Genomic DNA, 24,869 nt, shown 5'->3' with positions numbered 1-24,869 from the left:
CTGCAGCATGACCTTGAAAAGGCGTTCGATTGTGTTGCCCATGATTTGGATTGGTACAACGTTTATTCGGGGCCTGCAGTAGAACGCTAATAAAATTCTACTTTGTATAATGAACCATATAAATGTTGCTTTTGTTATTCGTGAGGGCGTGGCCCTGGCGTACCGAAATTGCACTACGAGATTGGTCGTAAATTAAAACCTGGCGGCCCCCATTAGCGTGCAACGTTCGGTGTGGCAGGGCTGCCCCCTAAGCCCTCTTTTATTCTGCATTTACATTGAAACCCTTTGCCTAAATAGCTTTTACAATGAAATCATTACTGGTTTTCGTTTGCAAGCCGTGAAAGTGAAGCTGCTGACGTACGCCGATGATGTTGCGGTTTTTACGGTTAACCACGAGGGTATAACCGAAGTTGTTGATTCTGTAAACCCCTTTAGCGAAGTTACAGGCAGTAGGGTAAACTGGTCCAAGCACCTGGGACTCTGGCATGGTAGATGGCAAAATGTTCCTGATTATTATGCAAGCTTGTCCTGGGTGACGACTCTGCCAAAGTACCTTTGCGTGTAACTAGAATGCTATTGTGATAGCGAGACATATTGGAGATCATGCACAGATGACATGCGGGAAAGGGCAGATAATTGGAAAGGAACTGGCTTATTAATTTTTGCAAGTCACAGTGTGCAACCTCTTCTTCCTTTCTAGGCTGTGGTATGTGATGCAAATTTTACACTGTGCAAGAGTGAGCGTGCAGAAGCTGCATAGGATATTCGCGGTTTTTGTGTGGGCTTCAAAATGGGAAAAATGCAGCCTTACGAATTTAGAAGTGTCATGGATGGCGGCGTGGGCTTAGGGCATCTTTCTTTGCGGCAGATTGTCGGCAGATTTCTGTTCCTGCGTGCCGTTCATGATACATTTTTGTTCGCTGTCTGCCAAATTAGACTTGGACGTGCACTGCCAGATTTTGTTATGCCAACCGAATGTTACATGGGAGGTATTTTTGGTTACTTTAGAGAAGTTGTTCAGAGCGTGCGATTTCTTTATGCAAGATTTTCAAAAGAATATTTATCAACTGTGAAAAAGAAAAAGTTATACAAAGATTTGTGCGACGTTGTTCTTCAGGAGCCCATCTATAGGGCCATATACAGGGGAGGCCCTGGCAGGAATGTACTGATGAGGGTAAAGAGAATGAAAGTGCCGGCAGCGGCTAAAACTTGCTTTTTTAAGTTGCACACTGAAACTTTGCCAGTAAAAGTGTTTTTGCAAGAAAAATGTGTATTGCTTCCGAGGGGTGCGGATTGCTTAACTTGTAAATAGCCAGAAACGATAGATCATGTATTTCTTCACTTTTGGGAAGGGGTTTATTTTTGGGACGTACTTCAAAGAACCATGAAGAAAGAATTACCTACTAATCCTTACGGAATACGGTACTTACCCACGCAAAATGAGGAGGGGGTTCCATATGATTAAGTCATGCTAATGGGCCTCAATAGTATATGGCGTTCACGCATGGCAGGATATCACTGCGATCCTGATGCACGTCCTGCACGAAATGTTTTCCGCGAGGTTGTCCATTGGTTTATCGAGATTGTCGATGATAATCCTGAGTGGTTGCCAAAGGTAGAACCTTTGATGGATCTCAAAGAATTTTATAACGACGAAGCCAACCCTTGGCAGTCTTATTATATCAATGTCTTGTGTGTTTGTTTTGCCTTGCAAAAGTCAGGCAATAAACAAAAAAAAGTCGGTTATCTTAACCGCTGCACCACAACGGAGGGGGAAGAGAAGCGCCATGTGCCTTGTGCAGCAACAACGCTCAGACTTTCGCTTTTCCCCTCTGCAAATTCTGCGCTGCTCTCTGAAACCACGGCTCCTCTTTCTCTCTTTCCACTTTCACTCCCACTTTCCTCGCTTCCCTCACGACGCAGTTGAGGTGTCCCCATAAAACAAGTGAGGTGTCCCTTCCTATAAATCAATCAGTTTTTGATTGCACTAACACTCATATGTTTTGCAAACACGTTATGTCTAGGAGATTATGGTTTGTTGCACCGCATTTTTGAGCGGTTGAACAGAGAGAGCACTGTGCTCAATGTTGCAGCGCACACGAGATTTCGTTTTTAATATTCCTATGCACAACTTGTTCTCCCGCGGGAAGATCAGTCTCTCTGGAAGTGATCGTTTCGTTTTACTGCTGTGCCGGACAGTTGTTTCACCGTTCGGCTGCTCTGATACATGCAGTGCGGTGCGTGAGAGTGGTGTGTTGCATGGACGCAATGGTAAATGCGCACGTGGGCTTCATGTCCAGCAACAATGAACAAGAAACCCAGATTCAGATGTTGTCAGCATATGTACTGCTGTAAATATTTGACGGCAGTTCATTCACCAGGCCAATTAGCGTAGCGTTAAATACAGTTGGGCTGAGGAACCCTACCTATGAAACTTCATGACTGACCTGATAGCGGGTAGTATCTCCACCAGGCGTAGTCATGTAAACAGAGCGGCCTTTGAGATAGCTCACAATCCACAGGTACAGCCGGCCGCCAACTCCCAAGTCGTCAATTTCATCAAGAATAGCAACATAGAGGACCTTGTCGTAAGCCGCTTTATACCTAAAAAGACAGCAGCTACAAGTGGACGCTGAAGCTTTTCATTTTTTACTGGCGCCACAAGGTTGCTGATCCTGTCGATAGAAGAGCGTCCATGACGAAACCCAGTCGTAATATTCGCCCCCCCCCCCCCGCCACCATTAAGAGCATCACTTTCTAAAAACCACTCAAACTTTGCCAGGACCATTCGTTCCATAACTTTTCCAACGCATCTTGCTAGGGAAACTGGCCGGCATGAAGCAAGTTTGAGAGGGGGCTTTTTAAGTTTCAAAGTGTTTCAAGTACCTAGTGTGAATATTGATGCTGTTTTCCTGTGCGAATTATCATGTGTTGTGTGATCGATCAATTTTCCGCATGTAAATGAACTTTTTGTGAACACATATTTGGTAATTTTCTCTACTTACCTAGTGTAAATCTCTGCGCGAATGTCTTGTGTAATAATAATGCTACCTGGTGCTTTCACGTAGCGACAGAGATGAATTTAGACTCTTGTGGCCTCTCTAGCTGGGACTCTGTCTCTGCCTTCTTACCATTCCACGCAAATCCACATCTTCGTGGCAGCTTTGGTGGGGTGCTGGGCCTCTGATCTCTCAATGTTGCAGACCCCTCCACGAACCAACGACACCGAGCTCTTGCTTGTAGACATGCCAGCGCATTGCGTCACATGAAGAAACCTTCCCGAGTCCGACCCCTTACCGTCCACTTCGATAACGAGCCTCCGGACAGCCACGAAGCCACCACTTGAGTATTTCAAGGTGCTCCTGTGTTCACTCTTCTAACTCCGGAGTGCCGAAGCCGTGCCAGGACACTTCGCACGGAGACGAAGAGAACAGGTTCAATCAGTCTGAACGAGGCACGTGCTGTAACTAGTAGAGCGACCACAACAACCTACTGAATGCCATTTTCTGTCATGACTACCATGCTTTAAAGAGATATGATAACCGAGAGAGCATAAGAAAATTGTGGCCTCAATTCCGCCGTCTTATCCTAGAGGCGCATGTCTGCCTGGATAGGCGCGAACGAGCAGAGCGGGCTTTACAATCCCGAGTACTGTTGCCAAACGAGTCGTTTTTGATGTATGTTGAGGACATGACGAAGCTGTTTCGACGCGCGGATCGAAACCTGTCTGACGACAGAACGCTGGGCCACCTGATACAATGGGTTAATAAACAGCTTTTCGCTTTTCTTGCAGACACTTCTGTACAATTTTCGCATTTTGTCTTACAAAACATTAAACATATAGATATGACAAAGCAACGTTTATTTAATATATTGCTTTTCACGATCGCCCTCTTTACCAAGAGTCGATGTCAAAATATTTTAGAAAAATGCAGCAAAACAAGTTTGTAATATCCGACAAGACAATGGGTTTAGGCGACAACTAACCTAGTGACATTTATTCGTGCTTGTTTTTAATTTTGCAAGCCGCCCTCACTTTACAGCTAAAGCTTACGATAATACTCAGAGCGCTATGCGATGTGTGCATTTCTGTGCCGAAGAAAAGATTTAGATTGGTTCACCGTCATGACAACATAGCCAATGCGCCCATTTCAACCAACATTATTTAGCCCGCTTCGACACCCTACTTAAACGACTATTGGAAATGACCTGTGTGACTATTATCTTCAGATATGTTCATGACTCCTTGGTACTTTTGAATATTCCTCCCGATGACAATCTCCATGATGCAGCCGCTGACATTTTGGACTGCTTTAGATCATGTTCTAAAACTTTTACTCAGGAGCTACCAGACCGCAAGAGTATCAGGTTTTTAGACGTTGTTCTGACATATGACAATGGGCATCTTTGATGAGCCCATGCTACACGTACAAATGCCAGTTCATGTCATTTAAAGTTAACTAAAAGGAGCATAGCTAACCTGTGTCTCAAGAACGCGTTGCAGAATAGCTGCTTTCACACCGTGCAGGATAGCTTTCTGCAGCTGTGCAACGTTTATTGGAATGAGGGTTTCTTGTGCATGTAATTAAAGAAATCTCTGAAAAACTGCTTAAGGCAGTTTCTCAGAGATTTCAAACGAAACTGACAGACAAAATTGAAAAAAGAAAGATCGAAGTCACGCCTTACCTGCACGCGCTTTCACACAACATAAAAAAGGTCGCCAATCGTCGAAGTGTTCAAGTGGTTTTTTTCAGCTCCACGTTAATTGGCTAGTTTGTGACGAACATTTTGCAATAAGGCAAAGTAACAGTGCACGGTGAACTATGAGAAGAAGTTTGTACCCTGTGCAACTCAAGGTGTGTATTGTATTTTATTATCATGCGGAAATATGCACCATCTTTACCAAAAATAACCAGGCTCGTGCTCCGCTTTTCAGCCAGGTAATAGAGAATCCGTACCACTTCTGAAGCTGTAAACCTGTAAAAAGTAAACGCGAGCTGCAGTCCTAACTTCTGAACAAGTTGTGATACTCTAGGAATTCGTGTTTACTTTAGGATACAAGCGATAAGCTAAACATGGAGCTTGGTTGCTTTTAGCAAAGATGGTACGTTAGACAGACCGGACGGTGCTTAAATGCCCAACTTCGTGAGCATGAAAGATCCTTACTTTCCGACGAATTGACAGCCAAATTGCCTAATGACTGCCAGAAGCATAAATGCAGGCCGCTGCTTAAGGAAACAGTCATCCTTTGGCTGGGTAATAAATAGAGTCAAAGCGAAATCCTGGAAGCTTTTCACATTATTAAAAATGATAAGGCTTGTGTTAGCGAAACTTCTGTCACCTTCTACGATAAAGAATTTCAGTTCCTAAACTCTTTACAGCGCACATAGATAGCATGTTAATAAGGTAATTTTCCCCGTGATTATCATTCGTATTTTTTATTGTTTCTCTTGCCACGTGCGCACGTGTCGCTTCTTCGCTGAAGTGTGTATATGAATGTCAGTTTCTTAACAATAAACGCAGTTGTCAGTCCAGCCTTGTGTTGTGTGCTTCTCTCTTTGTCTGCGTCTTTCCGCTGGTTTTAATCCTCGTCAATATGTACCAACTGGCCGAACCGTAACCCAACTGGAACCCAAAGATTGATTCGAGCAACCCCTATCGGAAATAATAGCATGGAGATGGCAATCCTTTGTTTGTGTTTTGGAGGTGGAAAACATTTCCAAGGAGCGACTAAGCTTTTGAGACAGCCATCGCCAGAGCATCTAGGTTCATTCGTTTCAGGCGCGTGATCGCTTGCTTTCTTTAGAATTTGAACCGAAATTTATTCGATTTGAAGTTCTTTACAGCTTCCCGAGCTTTTTCAGCAAACATTCCTTGCGGCAGGGTTACTAAATCGCCCTCCACCTTCCTCACGACTCAGAAACGAACATTGGTGGCGTATTTTGCTCTTGATTGCTACCACATAGAAATAATCGGAGATCAATGAGAGAAGGCAAGTTCATATGATTTTAAAAGAGTAATTTTTCTGTTAGCAACTCCGTGTCAAATGGCATCACAACACAAGCTTGCGAGAACGGATGTAAGATCTCATCGGCTTAACAAAATACCACCTGAGCTACCTAGTTCTTAGTTATTGCAAACATCAAATTACTAGCCAAAGTATGAAACTATGCATTTTAAAACCCAATTGGGAGTGCGCAAATTTAGTATTAAAAATAACAACTCGTCAAATATGACAAACCATCTGTGCTTCTATTGCCCTCGTGCTAGCAATTGCTCCTTTGGCAGATAGTGCAATCCTTCAAACTTTCCACAATTTTAGTGCCACATTGGCCGAAGCCGCGATTCAAATAACTCATGTGACTGCCAAGAGGAGAGAATATGGAGGCCGCTATTCCCTCGCGCAAAAGAATATAATAAAATTCAGTGTCGATTCTTGTTAGAAGGAAGCATTACGCCATCCCGCCGCAATCTCTTGCTCCCTTTCAAAAATTCATTCCCTATCTGACATATAGTATTAAAAGTGGACTTTCACAAAGAAGGAACTTTCGGAGTGATATTAAAGCCTTTCTGCAGGGTAAAAACCAGACTGACAGTTGACGCTCATGTTTTAAAATTGCCGTGAAGCTCCGGCGATTCCGTCTGCAGCTTCAGTATTGGCATCTGCGTTATCGAAGATATTTTAGCCTGTACTGGCAGTTTTTGTTCACGTATATGAGGCATCGTGAGAAAGCAAGGTTTCACTCCTTCTGTCGAACTTTACTCGTCAGCGTTCAGAACTGAACGATGGTGTGCAACGGTAGGCAGAACATGCAAGCCCGCGTAGGCAGATACAATGTAAATTGCAGTTTCGGTGTAAAGGTGCAACGCTTTGTTCTCGAACGCGGATTGGTAGAGAAGACCGTTGAGATCGAGGTTATCTCAAATGACAATTTAATGACGTTAAACTTAAGATATGACAAGCCTAAATTTGGCGGTATTAGTGGGATACCGCAGTTATTACTGATTATTGTTTTGATAACGGTAGTAGCAAAGAATCAGAAAACGACTTCCAAGCTCTGACAAATTTAGGCACTGATTAGGTCAGAGGTCAGCCATTGCTATCAATTAAGGCCAACAGGAAGGATACGTTGAATTTGAACTCGTTCTTGAGCAAGTGCTTGAACTGATTTTATTTCCGCGTCCTTTTATTACCGTTGGATAGGGTTCCGGAAAACTATGTTAGAATTTTGGCCAATAGAATAGCACCAGAACACAGACTACAAGTCCAGAACTTCCATGGCTGCTCAGATACTTTGGCCACAGGGAATGAGATGTAACAATTTTGATTTCAAAAAACAGCTATTAGATAAAATTCTCAATTTTTATGAAAAACTAAATCAGACACTTTCGCCGTTTTCAAAGCAAGTTAGGTAACACCGTTTCATAAAGCACAAACAATTATACACCGCAAAATGTGTGTCCTCTTTTGCGACCGAGCTGGCGAAGAACGTTTCAGCAAGTTTCCAACGTTACTAAAGAGCGCGTTCCTGAAAATTGACAGCAGATTTAGCTGTTAGGTAATTTTGTTTCACTGCGTTTTGCTTCAGTAGCTCAGAGAATAAGTACGTCTGATTTGCCGCAGCAGCCGCGGGACCTCAATGGCTACCAATAATGCTGAACAATATTTAACGTATGTAATCTGCGCATTTGTGTTTCCAATTTCGAACCTGGTTGAGAGTGCGACATAATTTTCAATTATGAAATAAATATATTTACAGGTTTTCCTTGATATTTATCCCTCCTCTAGGGAAAAAATTATATTATTCACGATAACCTCTCAAAAATTTTTTATTATAAACTCATTCTGAACTCGTATAAATCTCATATAATTTCACACGTGTATCATTCTTCACGGAAAACATATGAGATTGTATGAGATATGTATTACTTTAGTACGAGAAATCTGTATAAGGTTATTGTGACTCATACGGGTCTTTCGCTGGGGTTTTCCTTACGTTTAGTCTTTATATTAACGTAAAATGTCTTTATGTAAATTATAGTAAATTAACAAAGCATTTTACAGACTTGAAAGATCGCCTAAATTTTATAGTTTTAATATCGCGCTATATGAGAATCGTATGATTAGTTAGTCCATAAAAATACTACAAGCCTTTCAGGGCGCACTTTATTTGCAGCAAAAGTTCACAACATAATGAAAACTAGAACATGCAAGCAATATCATCAGCATTTAAATGTAGGGTATAAATAGCGACACTTCCTGGCTAACCAAGGTCAAGTGTGGTTAATTGCATGTCCGGCACAGAATATCGATTGAACAAATACCATCTCATATTTAGGACGTCAAATGTAAAACCAGAAGGCCTGCAAGAACAAACGCTCAGAGGATTAACCAGTACCTAGACACCCGTCCTGTATACGGGCATAGGGGCCTATAACCGAAACAACCTGGTTTATTGCGGTATTCAAGAACGTTTGCTGGGCTACTTCGGCCAACATTTCAAAAATGGCCGAAGCGCTAACAGGATATTCTCAAGAGAGGACACAGGACGACCGCTTACTGACAAATGGCGCTTATTGAAGAGAACACATAATATATAGGCACGACGTGTAGGCGCTAATCAGAGGCAGCAAACGTCACAAGGTGAAAAGACCATCAAACCGATAAAAGTAAACAGGCATAAAACTGATGAAAACAGTCATGATCGGGAAAATAGGCTAGAAACGATGGTTCGGAAAACAAAGTGATCTATGGCACGTGGTGTAAAGAGCTAGATGAACATGAAGACATTCACAAAAACTTAAAAAAAGCCGACAATCACAAAAAGTTATGGGACAAACAATTATAAAAAAAACATACTTTAAGCACCTCAGCAAAAAAGACATAACTGTTTTCAACTCATCACGCTTGCGCATTTTTGGGGTTCTAAATTCATGCACGAAATTCAACTGCGCCCCTCTAAGAAAGAAAATTGACTCTGATATTGCACTTTGGACGGGTCGCTGACGCAATCTAGGCCTTTCCTTTTTATGAAAAAGGCTTCACTTAACTCACGAGTTACACTGTCTAAGCTTCTACCTAGTGCAGTACTTTTTTTAGGCGAAGTATGCATTCACACGTCTTGCAATTATTCGGCAGATTAGATATAGTACGTTTCTCAAGCGATTGCTTGTGCTCTCTCAAACGCTCATTGAAACATCTTCCAGTTTGGCCGACGTATACTTTACCGCACGTGTGCGGGATCTGCTAGACAACGCCTTCATTGCACCCGACTTACGGTTGGGCGTGACGTGTTCCACACGTTTCCTTTCCTGACACTTGGTTAATAATCCGAGGGTACACGGAAGCAAGCTGGCAAGGGGCTGAAAATACTACGGGAACTTTGAATTTATTTGCGACTTAGAAGTTTTGCGCCATGCGATGACAACAGGGCACAAATACCGATTTAACCCTCCCAGCATGCTCTTAAGTGCCTCCGCCTCTTGTACTTTTAATTTATACCTTTATTATCTTTATTACTTTTTTTTATGATTAGCGCCTCCGCTGTGTGTCGATATATTGTGTCCTTCCCTTCAATGAAGGGTCATTTGTTAGTAAGCGTTGCGCGTGTCTACTTTCATGTGAATGTCTTGTTAGCGCTTCGTTCATTTTTGAAATTCACAGTGGTAGTTGAGACCGCAGTGTTCGGATGAATAATGTAAGCCTCCATTTAAATGTGCGAATCACCAACAGTGTTCTGGAAAAACTACAGGGACACGGCACGGCCTGCAGTTACAGGGACAAGGCACGGATCACATGCGGCATAGTCAGCTTCCCAGGCGATTTTTTAATCACGTAATCAAGGCAAAATGGCTGTGCGAGTATGGCCTCTCAGACAGCATGTAATAAAAAACTCGCTGTGCTTCTTGCAACGTAGAAAAAATTATGTGGGTTCAACGCGTGACATATGTTTTGCTGGGTAACCAGAAATAGTACTTTTGCTTTCCTGCGTGACAACAGCAAGTACAATAGATTGGATGACTGGATGAAGCCAGGATGAAAAAACTGGATGAAGACAGGAAAGGTCTGCATTGCCACATGTGAATTACGCTTTTCTTTCTTCTTTCACAATGCGCTTTCTTCTTCGGTGTTGCAAGTGATTGGAAAACTCTGAAAACATCCAGAGAAGCAAACAATGTTCTGCGAATTACGTCGGATGTTAGCCACATTTTCAAGAAGCACGTGCAAACTGTAAAAGTATTAAAAACAAACAGCATGTAACACCTATAAAAAGTTTCAGAATCGCGTGCTTCATGGCACTCGTATGTTCTTGGACATCTAAAGGTACTATTGCTGGCAACATTTCATGGCAAGCACAAAAAGTAAACATTAAGTTTATAAATTGTAGATTTAAATTGTATGTACTTATGAACTGAAGAAAGTGGACCGCGAAAAACATTTTTATACAAAACGTTGTCCACATGCCTTCACCAAAAAAGTCCTCCGGCGCTATTCAGCGTAAGCAGCTTTATTATTCTTCTTCTTTTCAATCTGCAGAGTACAATATTTATATTTGATTTTGTAGAGCACGAAAATGGCGTTTGAAAGAACTTCCTCCATGGCGGTAATCTATGTGTTTCGGCGGTTCCTTTCTCTACATTTTCAGCATTTTATGTAAGGAACCTTGACTGTGGGGCGCCTCTAGAAAAAATGAATTGTTTACATACATTAACTGATTGAAAGACATGGCCGTCGGCCACTGTTTTAGGAATCATAGCACTCTGGTGCTATAGGCTTTTAGCTTCGCCGCCACTCTTCACATGTTATCAGTTTTTCTCACTTCCCCTGTTTGTACTTTCTGTTATTGAAAACGTGGAGACCATGGGCTGGTTAATTCAGCTCTTGTACTCTACGCTAAGCTGGCCGCTCTCACTGTCATTTGTTGGAAGGAATGTATTGGGACGCTTTACGGAGTCTGGCGTACGACGACAAAAATGTCGCATGTGGACGATACTCCATTATTACTCGTGCTTGTGCATAATAAGTGCAATGCTAGAGGTCTGCTGCAGACTGCTCCTTACAGGGGATGCACCTTTCCTATTTTTTGTTCATTCCTCGCTGCCAAGAACCCGATTGTATATTACGTGCATTGTGCTTGCGTTTGTTACTTTGTTTAGAAAGATATTTCTGTATTCCGCACAAATTTCGGTTTCGCTTCCATACACGAGTGCTATCATCATCAGCACATTTCTCTCTCTCCCTTCTCTCGAGCTCATACGCTCACACTCTCTGACGTAAATAAACAGTCTACCCTGAGCTGCGGTCTGCGCCTGTTTGTTCCCTCCGTAAGGATACCGGACACCCCAGATATGTTGGGGTCGAGTGAGCTCTATAATATTCTCAAACACCAGCTTACGCGTTGCTTTAGATAACCTAAGCCTGCTGTCGTCTTTTATTTTGATAAGAACGTACTGCATCGATGCTATGCTAGGCGAGGCTTCATTGAGCATTATTTGATAGATATTTGAGTCCATCTGGTACGGCAGGGAGTTGAGCTAGGGCGCTTTGTACCTCTCCGCAGGCCCACAGTTTCCTAGAAGCCATGTGCGCGGCTGCGTTTCTAAACCCTCATGTTTGCTACTATCGCGCGGTGTCAATAAAGCTTGAAATTGTCTTCCAAATTACCACATTTGATTCAACCTTTTCACGACGTTGACCACTGCATCTTTTCTCTGTAGTGTTGTCAGCATTGAAATCGCTGCGACTGAGTCGGTAAACATTTGGTGATCCTTTCTATAGCTCCTGTGGCTGTAGCTATCGTAATAGTGTTGATGCTCTCCTCTATATCAGGCAAATTGACGTGCTGCATTATTCGTCAAGGCTGGTGGCAGGTTTGCTGGCCGGTGTGTTACGACACTGGTGCACATGCCACGACAGCTGTATTATACGTATTTACAGCTTCATTATAGATGTAATGTGTTCGGCGATCTTTAAGGATACGTTTTATGCTTTAAAACGCAACCCAGGCACTTTCGCCTGCACCTGAGTTCCAGTCATCTTAATGCGGTTACTGGTGTTTCCTAGAGTGGTGATGTTTGTCCAACACAAAATCACAATATGTTTGTGATTTATTTGTCCCAGGCAATAATCTGCTTCTCTTCTCTCCTTTTTTTTTGCGTCGGCACTGCATTCTTTTTTCTGCATTGCTCAAAATGCCTCATATGGATGTATAATAAGAAAACAGGTTATGATATTTAAAAAAGCCATTCCAATATTACGCTGCTTCTGCCCAACTTTCAGCACTGCTATTAAAAGAGCCTCTTCTTGCCCAGTGAAAATGTAGTTGGCTATTCTGCTACTTGCAGTGACCCCTTATGCCACAAATAAGGCAGAAAACATTTGACCATAGCAGTAAGAGCATCGTAGACCTTGATACGCTGTCTGTCTTTTCCACGCGGCGTTTTATGCTACAAATTACAATTTCTACTTTTTCATGAATTTCCTGTTTGCTGCATCATATCGTACGGTTTAAATGAAACCTACTTGGAACAGTTAATTACGTTTTTCATCTTTTTTGTTGCAAACAAAATGTGATGCATAAGTGAGAAAACTAACCGGTCGCAAGAAACGTTGTTTTAATACATGATTTACGCATTATTCATTCGTTATGAATAAATAAAGGGCCTCATTTCTCACTGAAACAGGCGAAACGGACTTCAACCCTAAAACAAGGGGGCTGTATATAGAAACGCTGGTTTCATGTCCGATTATGAAAACAACATCTATTCACCTGATAGACTGCAACAGGAGAGAAGCTGAGAAAAGTTGGGTAATAACAGCATCTCTAACACCTGCATACTAGAATAAACCACGGCGTTTTAGGAAAGAACGCGGACAAATAGAAAACGTCTGTTTCAATATTGATGATTTATTTGAGTTATCATTGGGCTACTGCTTTCTGCTATCTAGCATTTAGCTGCTACACAGGGAACTCATCAGAATCCGAAGTTTCTAGACGGCTCTTCATTTTACTTGTAATGGTGAGGTTATTGACAGAACGATTGTATTCGACTATTTTGCGCCAATAAAGCTACTCCACACAGTGGTGTGCGCCGCAGCTTTAAGGTGACGTGAATACGAGACAGTGCCTGATCTTGATACTTTCCTGATAAATTTGATACGAGGAACTTAGGTTATGGTCTCTCTGAGGGAAGTGCAACTGCGTCTGCTGCTGGTGTGGTTCCTTTTTCAACAACCGAACGAGTGTTTTTTCGGCTTCGAATCCAGAGGTGGAGAGTGCATCCTTCTGTCGATAACAATTTCGCTCTGTGTTTTGGTCGTCAGATCAATTGTTCGCGCATGTCGACGTCATTTCCCGCAGATCTACCTTTTCCCCGCAAAGTGAGCTTTTTGGGACATATGACACGTAGAGTATTAGAGCTTTATAACAGGTTTTTCTAATTAATAGCAGAGTGTCTGTTCCAAGGCATATTTCTGCCGACGAATCGCAATGGAGCATACTTGTTCCGGTACTTGTTATTCTGTAATAAATTGACATTAGTATGAATCCAGGCACAAAAATTCAGATACAATTCCAGGTGCAAATATTCACCCTAATACAACTTTTGTCACCTACGCTGATCACAGCAGCCTATTTTTAAGGCGCCATGTTTATAGAGGTTAGAAGTAGATGAAAAGAGCTTCTCATATTTTTTACAGCACTGGTCTCTTTATAATGCGCTGAATAATAATAGAAAGAAATCAAAGTCTGCTGTCTAGACACCACAGGATGTCTGTTTCGGAGTTAATTTTATCAATCGGGCCGTTTAAACTACACATTTCGGTTCCTGTTAAAAGCCTTTCTGTCACATTTCACGAAAGCCTATATAATATTCATGTTCTTAATATAGCCGCCAAAAATCAATAGTTCTAGATGTACTGTCAAAGGATCAGTACTACTTTGTAATATCCACAAAAAACTTTTACACTATTCATTTTTCTCTAATGTTATAAATTATTGTTTCTTTATCTGGGTAAAATAACTATCTCCAATATTACAAGCTTCGAATACAATAAAAATTTCTCGCAATTATAATACCAGCAATCGAAGTGATGCACACACCAAACTTGTTTTTGAGGCATTACACATTGTATCAACTGTGCAATTGTAGTCTGTCATTTTGCGTAAGAAGAACAAATGAAACATAAACCAAGATACTGCGTATCCAGCCAATTTCTGTAGGCTATTACGTAGAGAACGCTCTAAAAATATGCGCATAGAAGACAATTGGTTCTTCACTCGAATGAGAGCTAACTACAACAGACAAATGCTCTTCTATAATTTGCCGTTAACTTAAAACAGTTACAATCATGTATGAATAATAAAGAACTGCTTTTTTCGTTTTTAAGTTTTGCATAAAATCTATTGCACATACACCATCTATCACTAAAATGTACAATTTTCATATCAACAATTACTAATTGTTCTATCAGTCAACCATGCTGTGATGCCTTCCCTATGAAATTTGGCGGTTATGTCTTTTGATGCCCTGAACAGTAGTGTTTCAAAGCTATTGACATTTGGTTGTTCCTCCCAAATTTTAACATGTGCTGTAGCATTGTCAGTGTTTGGGTTTTATGCACGAAGAATGTACTGTAGAGTTCAGGGACGCCCGTTAAGCCTCAGATAGGCTTTTTGTTCCCACGTTTAATATGATTGATGGAAAATAAACATGAAATTGATTGAAACGGCGCGTAAGCTTTGGGGTCAAATAAGGAGCAGTCGCCATCTAACAGCCTACGGTCATGGGTTTTCGTTTGCCGTGGCTGCATATTTTCTTTAACAGAATCTTGAGTGTCGGAGTTTTTCCGCGTGTATCAAGATACTTTGTTGGGCGAGTTGGTACTTATTCATTATTAATATAAACAGCACGAACACGAAGACAAGGGACAAGAAACAAGAAAGCCACAGTACTTGCGCTGACTCACAACAAAGCCTAAGCCGTTTACTCCAAGGCCCAGAAAAACAAACATGAAGAAAACGAAACAGTCACGTGGAACAACCCCTGGGTTCACCTGCTGCATAAAAAAATTACTTTAAAAAATCACTTAAAAAAAGACACCTCTTTGCTTGAAAGAGCAAGAGAAGTCTTGCGGACACACTTATTGTCCGTTGAAATAAAACACGATTCCACTATCTCTCTCGTTATCTTCTCTTTGTGGCGATATAAAGTCTTCACACTGTCAAACTTAGGAGCGCACTTCTTCTCCTTCTTCATTATTTCACATGACTGGCAATGTGACACCAGAAACGTTTTGTCCTTTCCACTTTCTAAGTTGTTACAGTGTTCCTGTAGTCTCTTATTAATACAGCGTCCGGTTTTTCCTATATAACAGGCTCCACAAGAGAATGGAAGCCTATACACAACACCTGTCTTGCATCAAACATATGGGTTTCTATGTTTCACCCCACATTCTTGCTTCTTCGCTTCTCTTTCCCTTTGAACAGCCGGGCAGATCCTCTTCATCTTGAGCGGGGCGGTCAGTGCGACGTCCACATTATACCTCTTGCCTACATTTTTGAGGCCATGCGAAATTCTCTGCACATATGGTACCACTGCAACCTTCCTCTTCCTCTCACCCTTGCTGGGCAGGGATTTCAGTCTTTGCGTTCTTTTAAGGCTCTTCAGTACCCGGCAACTGGCCTCAATAATAACTGACTCCCGATAACCGGCCGTTGCAATTCTCGTCACTTGTCTTTGAAACTCTTGCCCATGCCGTGGTAACAAGATTTCTTCAACGCATTTAATAAGCATGTGTTTATAATCCCATTCTTCACTAATTTGGAATGCCTGAATTTGAGCCTAGCAACGGCTTCATCGATCTCGAGTTGTATTCCCAACAAACATGATCATCACCGAATTGAATCAAAATATCTAAATACTGTAACCGATCGTCAACTGGTTTCTCAACAGTAAATTCCAGCCCGGATCCACACTCAGAAAAAACATCCATAATGTCCTTCATTCGTTGATTGAATCATTCACGGTCTGTTAATACTAAAACGTCGTCCACATACCTGAAGGTGGAATAATGTAAGCCCTCCAAGTTATCCTTCAGGTGTCTGTCAACGTACATTAAGAAGATGTCACTCAAGACTGGTGCTACGCTTTACCCAATGCATACTCCAGCCTTCTGAGTATAGAGCTTGTTCTTCCAGCCTATGAAGGTGTATTCCAGGTAGAACCTCAACAGTTCAAGGAAGCTTTCAACACCTACACCTGAGGCGTCAACGAAGTCACATTCATTATTGTCTTCTGTAATGCACATTTGTACACGCTTAAGGAGGCAGTCATGGGGGAGGCTATAATATAAATCCTTAACATCCATGCTGAAGCAGACACATTTTCTTGGGTTGTGTTCTATGAGGAACACGACAAGGGCTTCAGAGTTAGGTAGCCTTTGAGGGTCTGATAAAGTCAACGAGGAAAGGTGTTTCTGCAAATATTTAGACACCATGTGCTGCCACGTGCTCTTCTCAGATACGATGGCTCTGAACGGAACATCTGGTTTATGGGTTTTGGCCGCAAAGAATACTACCAAATGTAATTGATTGCATTGTTTCACCTGTTCACGTATCCGTTCAAGCCCAAGATCATCTAGAAGAGCCATAGCCTTCTCTTTTATTATGGTCGCTTTCATAGGAAACCTTTTGAAATTCTTCTCAACAGCAGCCTCGGCTTTTTCTTGAAACTGATTCTCAGAAAAAATAGTAAAATACTCTTCTTTATCTGATAGTATAACTCTGAGGTCTCTTGAGGCCATCCATTTAGCAATATAGTTAATAGGGCACTGTTTCCCCTTTAATCCTTCTTTTGTGTGCTCTAGCACTTCCAAGCACTCATGGATGCACCGCGACCTATCAGTATCTTCAACTCTAGTTGCAATACAGCGTGACATGGTCACCTGTTCAGCCTCATCAACTCTAGGCTCAAAAGCATGCTTAGGACCCAGCCTCAGCATCTTATCAATATCTGGAGGTATATCTTCATCTGCGAAATTCAATACCTTGCCTTGCTGATCTTTGTTTACCTTCTTTTTACGTGGAAGATGTGGAGGCAAGCCCGCCATTTCAAGGATTGTCTACGACTCGTGTGTGAGTGCATGTATAGCAAGCCGCGTGCGTGTCGCAAGTACACAGAGTGGAGTGCCCTGAGTGAAAGATTGACGGAATTCCTTTGGAATGTGGTTCTACCTCTGCTTCCACGGAAAAAGAAGGTAAACAAAGATCAGCAAGGCAAGGTATTCAATTTCGCAGATGAAGATACACCTCTAGATATTGATAAGATGCTGAGGCTGGGTCCTAAGCATGCTTTTGAGCCTAGAGTTGATGAGGCTGAACAGGTGACCATGTACCGCTGTATTGCAAATAGAGTTGAAGATACTGATAGGTCGCGGTGCATCCATGAGTGCTTGGAAGTGCTAGAGCACACAAAAGAAGGATTAAAGGGGAAACAGTGCCCTATTAACTATATTGCTAAATGGATGGCCTCAAGAGACCTCAGAGTTATACTATCAGATAAAGAAGGGTATTTTACTATTTTTTCTGAGAATCAGTTTCAAGAAAAAGCCGAGGCTGCTGTTGAGAAGTATTTCAAAAGGTTTCCTATGAAAGCGACCATGATAAAAAAGAGGGCTATGGCTCTTCTAGATGATCTTGGGCTTGAACGGATACGTGAACAGGTGAAACAATGCAAGCAATTACATTTGGAAGTATTCTTTTCGGCAAAAACCCATAAACCAGTAGTTCCGTTCAGAGCCATCGTATTTTAGAAGAGCACGTGGCAGCACCTGGTGTCTAAATATTTCCAGAAACACCTTTCCTCGTTGACTTTATCAGACCCTTTAAGGCTACTAAACTCTGAAGACCTTGTCGTGTTCCTCAAAGAACACAACCCAAAAAAAAATGTGTCGGCTTCAGCATGGATGTCAAGGATTTATAATATAGCCTCCCCCATGACTGCCTCCTTAAGCGTGTACAAATGTGCATTACAGAAGACAATAATGAATGTGACTTCATTGACGCCTCAGGTGTAAGTGTTGAAAGTTTCTTTGAACTTTTGAGGTTTTGCCTGGAATCCACCTTCATAGGCTGGAAGAACAAGCTGTATACGCAGAAGGCTGGAGTATGCATTGGGTCGAGTATTGCACCGGTCTCGAGTGACATCTTAATGTACGTGGATAGACACCTGAAGGGTAACTTGGAGGGCTTACATTATTCCACCTACAGGTATGTGGACGACTTTTTTGTATTAACGGACCGTGAAGGATTCAATCAACGAATGAAGGACATTATGGATGTTTTTTTCTGAGTGTGGATCCGGGCTGGAATTTACTGTTGAGAAACCAGTGGTCGATCGGTTACAGTATTTAGATATTTTGATTCAATTCGGTGAATTATCATGTTTGTTGGGAATACAACCCGAGATCGATGAAGCCGTTGCTAGGCTCCAATTCAGGACATTCCAAATTAGTGAAGAATGGGATTATAAACACATGCTTATTAAATGCGTTGAAGAAATCTTGTTACCACTGCATGGGCAAGAGTTTTGAAAGACAAGTGACGAGAATTGCAAAGGCCGGTTATCGGGAGCCAGTTATTATTGAGGCCAGTTGCCGGGTACTGAAGAGACTTAAAAGAAGCACAGACTGAAATCCCTGCCCAGCATGGGTGAGAGGAAGAGAAAGGTTGCAGTGGTACCATATGTGCACAGAATTTAGCATGGCCTCAAAAATGTAGGCTAGAGGTATAATGTGGACGTCGCACTGACCGCCCCGCTCAAGATGAAGAGGATCTGCCGGGCTTTCAAAGGGAAAGAGAAGCGAAGAAGCAAGAATGTGGGGTGAAACAAAGAAACCCATATGTTGGATGCAAGACAGGTGTTGTGTATAGGCTTCCACTCTCTTGTGGAGCCAGTTATATAGGACAAACCGGACGGTGTATAAATAAGAGACTACAGGAACACGGTAACAACTTGGAAAGTGGAAAGGACAAAACGTTTCTGGTATCACATTGCCTGTCATGTGAAATAATGAAGAAGGAGAAGAAGAAGTGCGCTCCTAAGTTTGACAGTGTTAAGATATTGTATCGCCACAAAGAGAAGATAACGAGAGAGATAGTGGAATTGTATTTCATTTCGACGGACAATAAGTCTGTCAGCAAGACTTCTCTTGCTCTTTCAATCAAATAGGTGTCTTTTTTCAGTGATTTTTTAAAGTAATTTTTTTATGCAGCAGGTGAACCCAGGGGTTGTTTCACGTGACTGTTTCGTTTTCTTCATGTTTGTTTTTCTGGGCCTTGAAGTAAACGGCTTAGGCTTAGTTGTGAGTCAGCGCATGTACTGTGGCTTTCTTGTTTCTTGTCCCTTGTCTTCGTGTTCGCGCTGTTTATATTAATAATGAATTTCCGCGTGTGTCGCATAGAGTACGGATAATTGGATAAGTGCACACTCCCTTTTGATAAATGTCCGCTCATATTGTGGCAGAGGAGAACTCTAACTGCGTTATCAACGCACTGATTCTTTTCCGAGCATGAATTCCTTACATCCAGACGAGAATGTAGTGTATTTAGCCGAGCCATGAGGGTGCAGCATAAATTATGTCGGGAGACAAATCGTTTTCTCATACAACGCTAGTAAGCCTCATAGAACTCGTGATCTGAATGCAACTGCAACACAGTGGGCCGCCTGGGTGTACTTGCTGCCACACTTTCACTTGGTTCTTGAACGACATGTACGCACATGCGACACCGCATGGAGGTCTTCGTTAGACTGGCATCACTGATTGACATGTAGTGAGCGGGTCATCTCTCAAGTGCGAATAATATGCGCTTTTCGAAAACGATCATCTTTTTGGAGCTGGATGGCAAAGTGTGAGCTTGCTACTGAGCGTAACTTCGATTTTGAACGAAACATGTTCGTTTATTGTTATTCAGACTTTTTAACTGTTTTGTTTTCTAAAATATTAATCTACTCAATACGCAGCTCTTGTTTGCTCTTTGTAACAGAAACAATAACAAATACTGAAGGAGGACGACTGAAATATCAGCCAATAACCTGTGCAAACAGAAAACATAAGGAGTCTCTTTACTTTTACCGTACGCGATGGCTCAGCTGAAGTCTATCGCGTTCTGCGTTTTATTTATTCTGCTGTTAGTTTGACTATGTTGATCACATGTGCCGTGATCGCGTATTGCTGAAATTGATTTTTTACAGTATACTAAAGCTTTGGAAAGTATGGACGAACTGGTCAAGGATGACAGGTGAGGGTAGCTGCAGGAGTCAATTGTAGGGTACGATCTAGGTTACGAACGGTTATTCGGTTCCAGCAAACCACAATATAAAATGCTGTGAGTCGCTCAGTAGAGTATATACGTGAATACGTTTTGCGCAATGAAGCGACAGATTCCCAATACGATTGCACGCAGTGAGCTGCGTATAAATTTTTCGTTGACTGCCCACCCCACTGCAGCCCCGACGTACATTCCCTAGCGGAAATTTTCGTCGGCCTCTATCAGTTTTCTACTGGTAGTGTTTGATACTTTGGATCTTTAAAAATATGCCTCAATTATAACTGTTTTTGCCTCCACCTTCTACACCAAGGCTTTCTTCAAACGAATCTAAACTTTTTCCTCGCCACCATTATTTCAATCTTCATCTAGAGTTTACGATTCTGCGCTTACGGTCAGGCTGTATAAAGGATTCGCCTCTCTGTGGCTTCGTGATTACTTGTCTTTGAGACTCTCTTCTAATCTCTGCCTCTCATGTTTCTTGTTTAAAAAATTTATTCTCGAAATGAGAGACTGATAAACAGAGAAAATGGTTACATCACTGCAGGATACCAGTGGCGATGTCTGCCGCCATGGCATGGGATACCAGCTGATAGTGAATCTGCAGATTTTGAGCTAGGACTGATGCCTCACACTTTTCCCTATATTTAGTTGCGCCTAGCTGTAGGGATGTGTCTCCGGTACAGCCCTCATTAGTGTAGCATGTCGTTGGAGCATGTTCGCAACAAGTACAAGTCTACTAGTATTCAAATGAAATTTTTAGGGAGCATACGTTTGGGAATATGTTGGTTTGAGGTTTTGTTCACACCCTAGTATCCTGCCACGCAACTCTGAGGTGTGTAGGTGGGAAGTATTTTCCTTGTTGCCTTACTGAGTGAAGTTTTTCGCCATATATTGAGGAGCAGAAGATGACACCTTGGAGGTTAGCCACTCGTTTTCATACACTCCAGGTAAGCGGTGCGCTGCTTCATTTCCCACTATACATCCATCCCTATAGCCAAACGGGAGATTTGGTCTACCGTAATAGCCGCTCATCCTGTGGTTTTCTGCTTTGACGTTTCTCTCTTGCGCTGTTTTACATTCAATATACATCCATGCACTGCCTTTTAGGAAATCTGGTGTTTCCAATCTGGCTTCGTGTCAGCAGTCTGATAGGGAATTTCTAAAGCATTGCTTAGGTGTTCGCCCTGCTCTGAATAACGTTCATGCTTTCTGTAAATCGGAGACTGCTTTCAAGGCCTTTCCGTTGCTTTCTCAGTGCTGAAAGGCCAGCGCGATGGAGCCATTTGTGCTGCAGTATAGCTGAATGTTGGGATTTTAGCGCTTGCCCCTTTCCGGAATTCATAATTCAGGAGGACCACTCTTAGAATAGAGGGCGGCTGTAGCTAGATGTTCAAGTTGTGTCGTACGTGCAGGGATTGTAATGCCATTTATTTGTTTCGTCATCTTTTTTGGAAGGCGGGTCAAGTGGACGTTTTCGCCTGGAGTTAGTTGTTTGTAGCCGGCATCAAGAAATTTGGCCTCATGAGTCGACATGCCTAATCTGTCTAGAATGGTCTTGCATGTAGCTTGAAAAGTGTTTTTCTTGTTTTGAGAGAACCAAAGCGTGAATTTCATGGATATGTATTGTGTTAGCTAGTTGCATGAAAGAGGCTAGTCATATGGGCAGTTTGTATTTCATCCTTACCATAGCTCAAGGAGTTCGTTTCTCTTTGATGTGTTCGACATATGGCAATCCGTAGGCTAGCCAGCTGATACTGAGGGCATTTACTACGCGTACGGTATCTTCTCGCCTACCTTTGCGATTGTTACTGATTTGGGTTACACTCTCAAACTGCGTTACAATTTTATCCTAGCTTTTTAAACGGGGGAAGGATTTTCACACACTGGTTGCTAATTCTAGAATCTCACCTTTTCGACCTTTTTTATACGCGTGTCCCTTGGGGTATGTTGAGAGCTCTAGTAGCTTGATAGATATTGCACAAAAACATATCAGATCATCATTCCGGGTGAAACCTCAGCCTCTATTTGACAATATGGACTTCGATGCAAGTAACTAATTCACGTGGGCCGTTTTTATTAACAGTCAGATATCGCTTGGTGGCCCACACTGTGCTACAATTAGCGTAGGTAGTGTATTCTATGCTGACGATAGTATATGGTTATGGTCTTCGCAACATCTCTGTCATAACACTGTGATGTGGATAAAGAATATTGCGCACTTTTGGATGCATTTCTTAGGCATATTTATTGCCCTTGTGCAGGTAGCTTTCAATTCATGTTTTGCAGTTTGATGTCGAAGAAAGCCTGAACATATCTTCAGATTACATCTGCGCATCCTGCGTTCCTGAGCATTGCTCTCGCCATGAAAGCGAGAGCAGTGATGTACCTTTCACTGTGGTCCAATTCATTTACATCGTACACTTCTCGACAATATTTACTTATTCCATAATCGATGTTTTCTCAATCCATGTGGGCATCTGCTTCCATCTAGGCATCACTGTCTACACGATCAAAACATCTACCTCAAGGTGTCGGCTGGATTTAAGATACATTCACAACGAGGTGAAAACAAATTGCAAATATTCGTTCAATATATATCCTATTTCTTTACTTCCCGTAACAATTAGTCTTTATATAGGTCAAGGCAAGAAAATTTAAAAGAACTTAAGATAAAAGGTAGCTGTGTTACGGGAAGTAACACAGTTACCTTTTATAATAAGTTCTTTGAACTTTTCTTGCCTTGACCTATATAAAGACTAATGTTTCACGGATCACTGTATATAAACTAAGGAAGAGTTTTGAAGCAGTGATTTTTTTCAGTAATTTACCTCTAGGATGGGCTTTAACTCATAAAACGTCTGTTCTTACGCTTGCAGGTTTTCTCATTCGTTTTAGTTCACGGCTGATGTGTATCATTTTCCTGTTAATCCATCGGATTTGCCGCTTTATTTTCACCTGGTTTCAGTAATTAAACCCATATTTTTCCTTCCGTCGTTAAAGGGATGCGGCAAGAATCAATAGTGACCTGTCGATTGCACGTCAGATTCTTTTTTATGCCATTCAAAATCCGGGCGGAATGTCTTACCTTTTAATTGTCCACGAAAAAGATACGAAAGAGTGATCGCGTGATCGCAAGTTCAATGTTGATGACACTGTCAGATAGTGTTTGACTGAAAAATAGATCTGACACAGCTTTACCGTGGGTTCATTTGCTCACGATTTGGTGAACACTTAAGCACACAGAACATAAAGTAACATGTCACATTGTTTGTAGTTTTCGTACAACGGACGCTTCCAGGCGATGTTTTGGGAGATTAAAATGAGCGGTTCTAACTGTATTACTCGTGCGTGAATTTTTAAGACGTTCATGCAGTTTCCCAAGAAATACGTCGGCAGCGTCTGGTGTACAATAAACGGTGAATAGCAAGATGAAAAAGCCATACAACAATTGTTTCAATAATAATAAGCTTTGGTGATTACGGATTTGATTTATTGCAATGACATAGGTGGCAGTTTACCGATCACTGCAACGCCATCATTGCAATAACCACGGTCATTCCTGAATGAATTGCATTGGGCGGAAATATGTCGCCTCCATGAGTCCCTTCATGCAGCCGGGTTTCGGCAAAATCTCAAATATGGGGATTATAAGAAAAGAGAAATGCTTCCAGTTTAGCTGTCTTGTTCGCTACGCGTCTTGTATTCACTGACAGTATGTGCAGCTCATACTTCGGTTGCTGTATTTACTATCTATCTGATAGCATTTCGCCTATCGTTCCAACTGGTCTTTGCTCGTTCAAAGCATCATACCTTTCGAAGAACCGGTTATCTCCAAGTCTGCTGTTTAGCAGTGAAACATTTGTATTACTTTTTTTTGTACATTGGCGTTTTTCCTGAGAGGTTTCAGGATTTTATAAGTGCTTGTTAAAATATTATTTTAAAACGAATAAATTAGTGTCTTCAAGCCTAAATGAAGTTCTTAAAATAGCTTACTTTCCAGGCAGTCCTGCAAGTACAGACTTACGGGCTGATTTATCGAGTGTTTCCCAAGACGGTGAACATGTTCAACAGACCAATTACTCACATCTTGTTTCTCACGGAATACACCATTTACAACATTTTGCCGCAGCTCAGATTCAGCGTCACCAGCTGGCTTTTTTACTTTTAAAATTACTACTTCGCCCTTCAGCTTTTATCTCTAAATCTAATTGTTTTGATTGTTTCCATTTCATCTTGTCTTGAATTTGCGTGATGCTACCACTCAAGCCGTCAGTAACACTTGTCTTCGCAGGTATTGTTTTGACATTGTCTTCAAGGTTCTTCAGACGTAGACTAAAGCTACTGCGTATTTGTTTAATTTTCGTTCAATGGATTTTTAAACTCAGCTAGAACATTTCGCATAGCCATCTGGCATTGTAGCATCGTTGGACCATATTTGCTACTGCGGGAGGACAATTCTCTTCGACGTCACTAGATAATGCAAGGATGCTAGCAGAAATAAACTCATATAAAAATTGCCTAAGCATGTGTGACCACGGC

The sequence above is a fragment of the Amblyomma maculatum genome, chromosome 11 (genome assembly GCF_055883805.1).
Source record: "Amblyomma maculatum isolate TAMU_Amacu chromosome 11, ASM5588380v1, whole genome shotgun sequence".
In the NCBI taxonomy this organism is placed as follows: Eukaryota; Metazoa; Arthropoda; class Arachnida; order Ixodida; family Ixodidae; genus Amblyomma; species Amblyomma maculatum.
The sequence above is the reverse complement of the archived record's forward strand: the minus strand, read 5'-3'. Positions refer to the sequence as shown.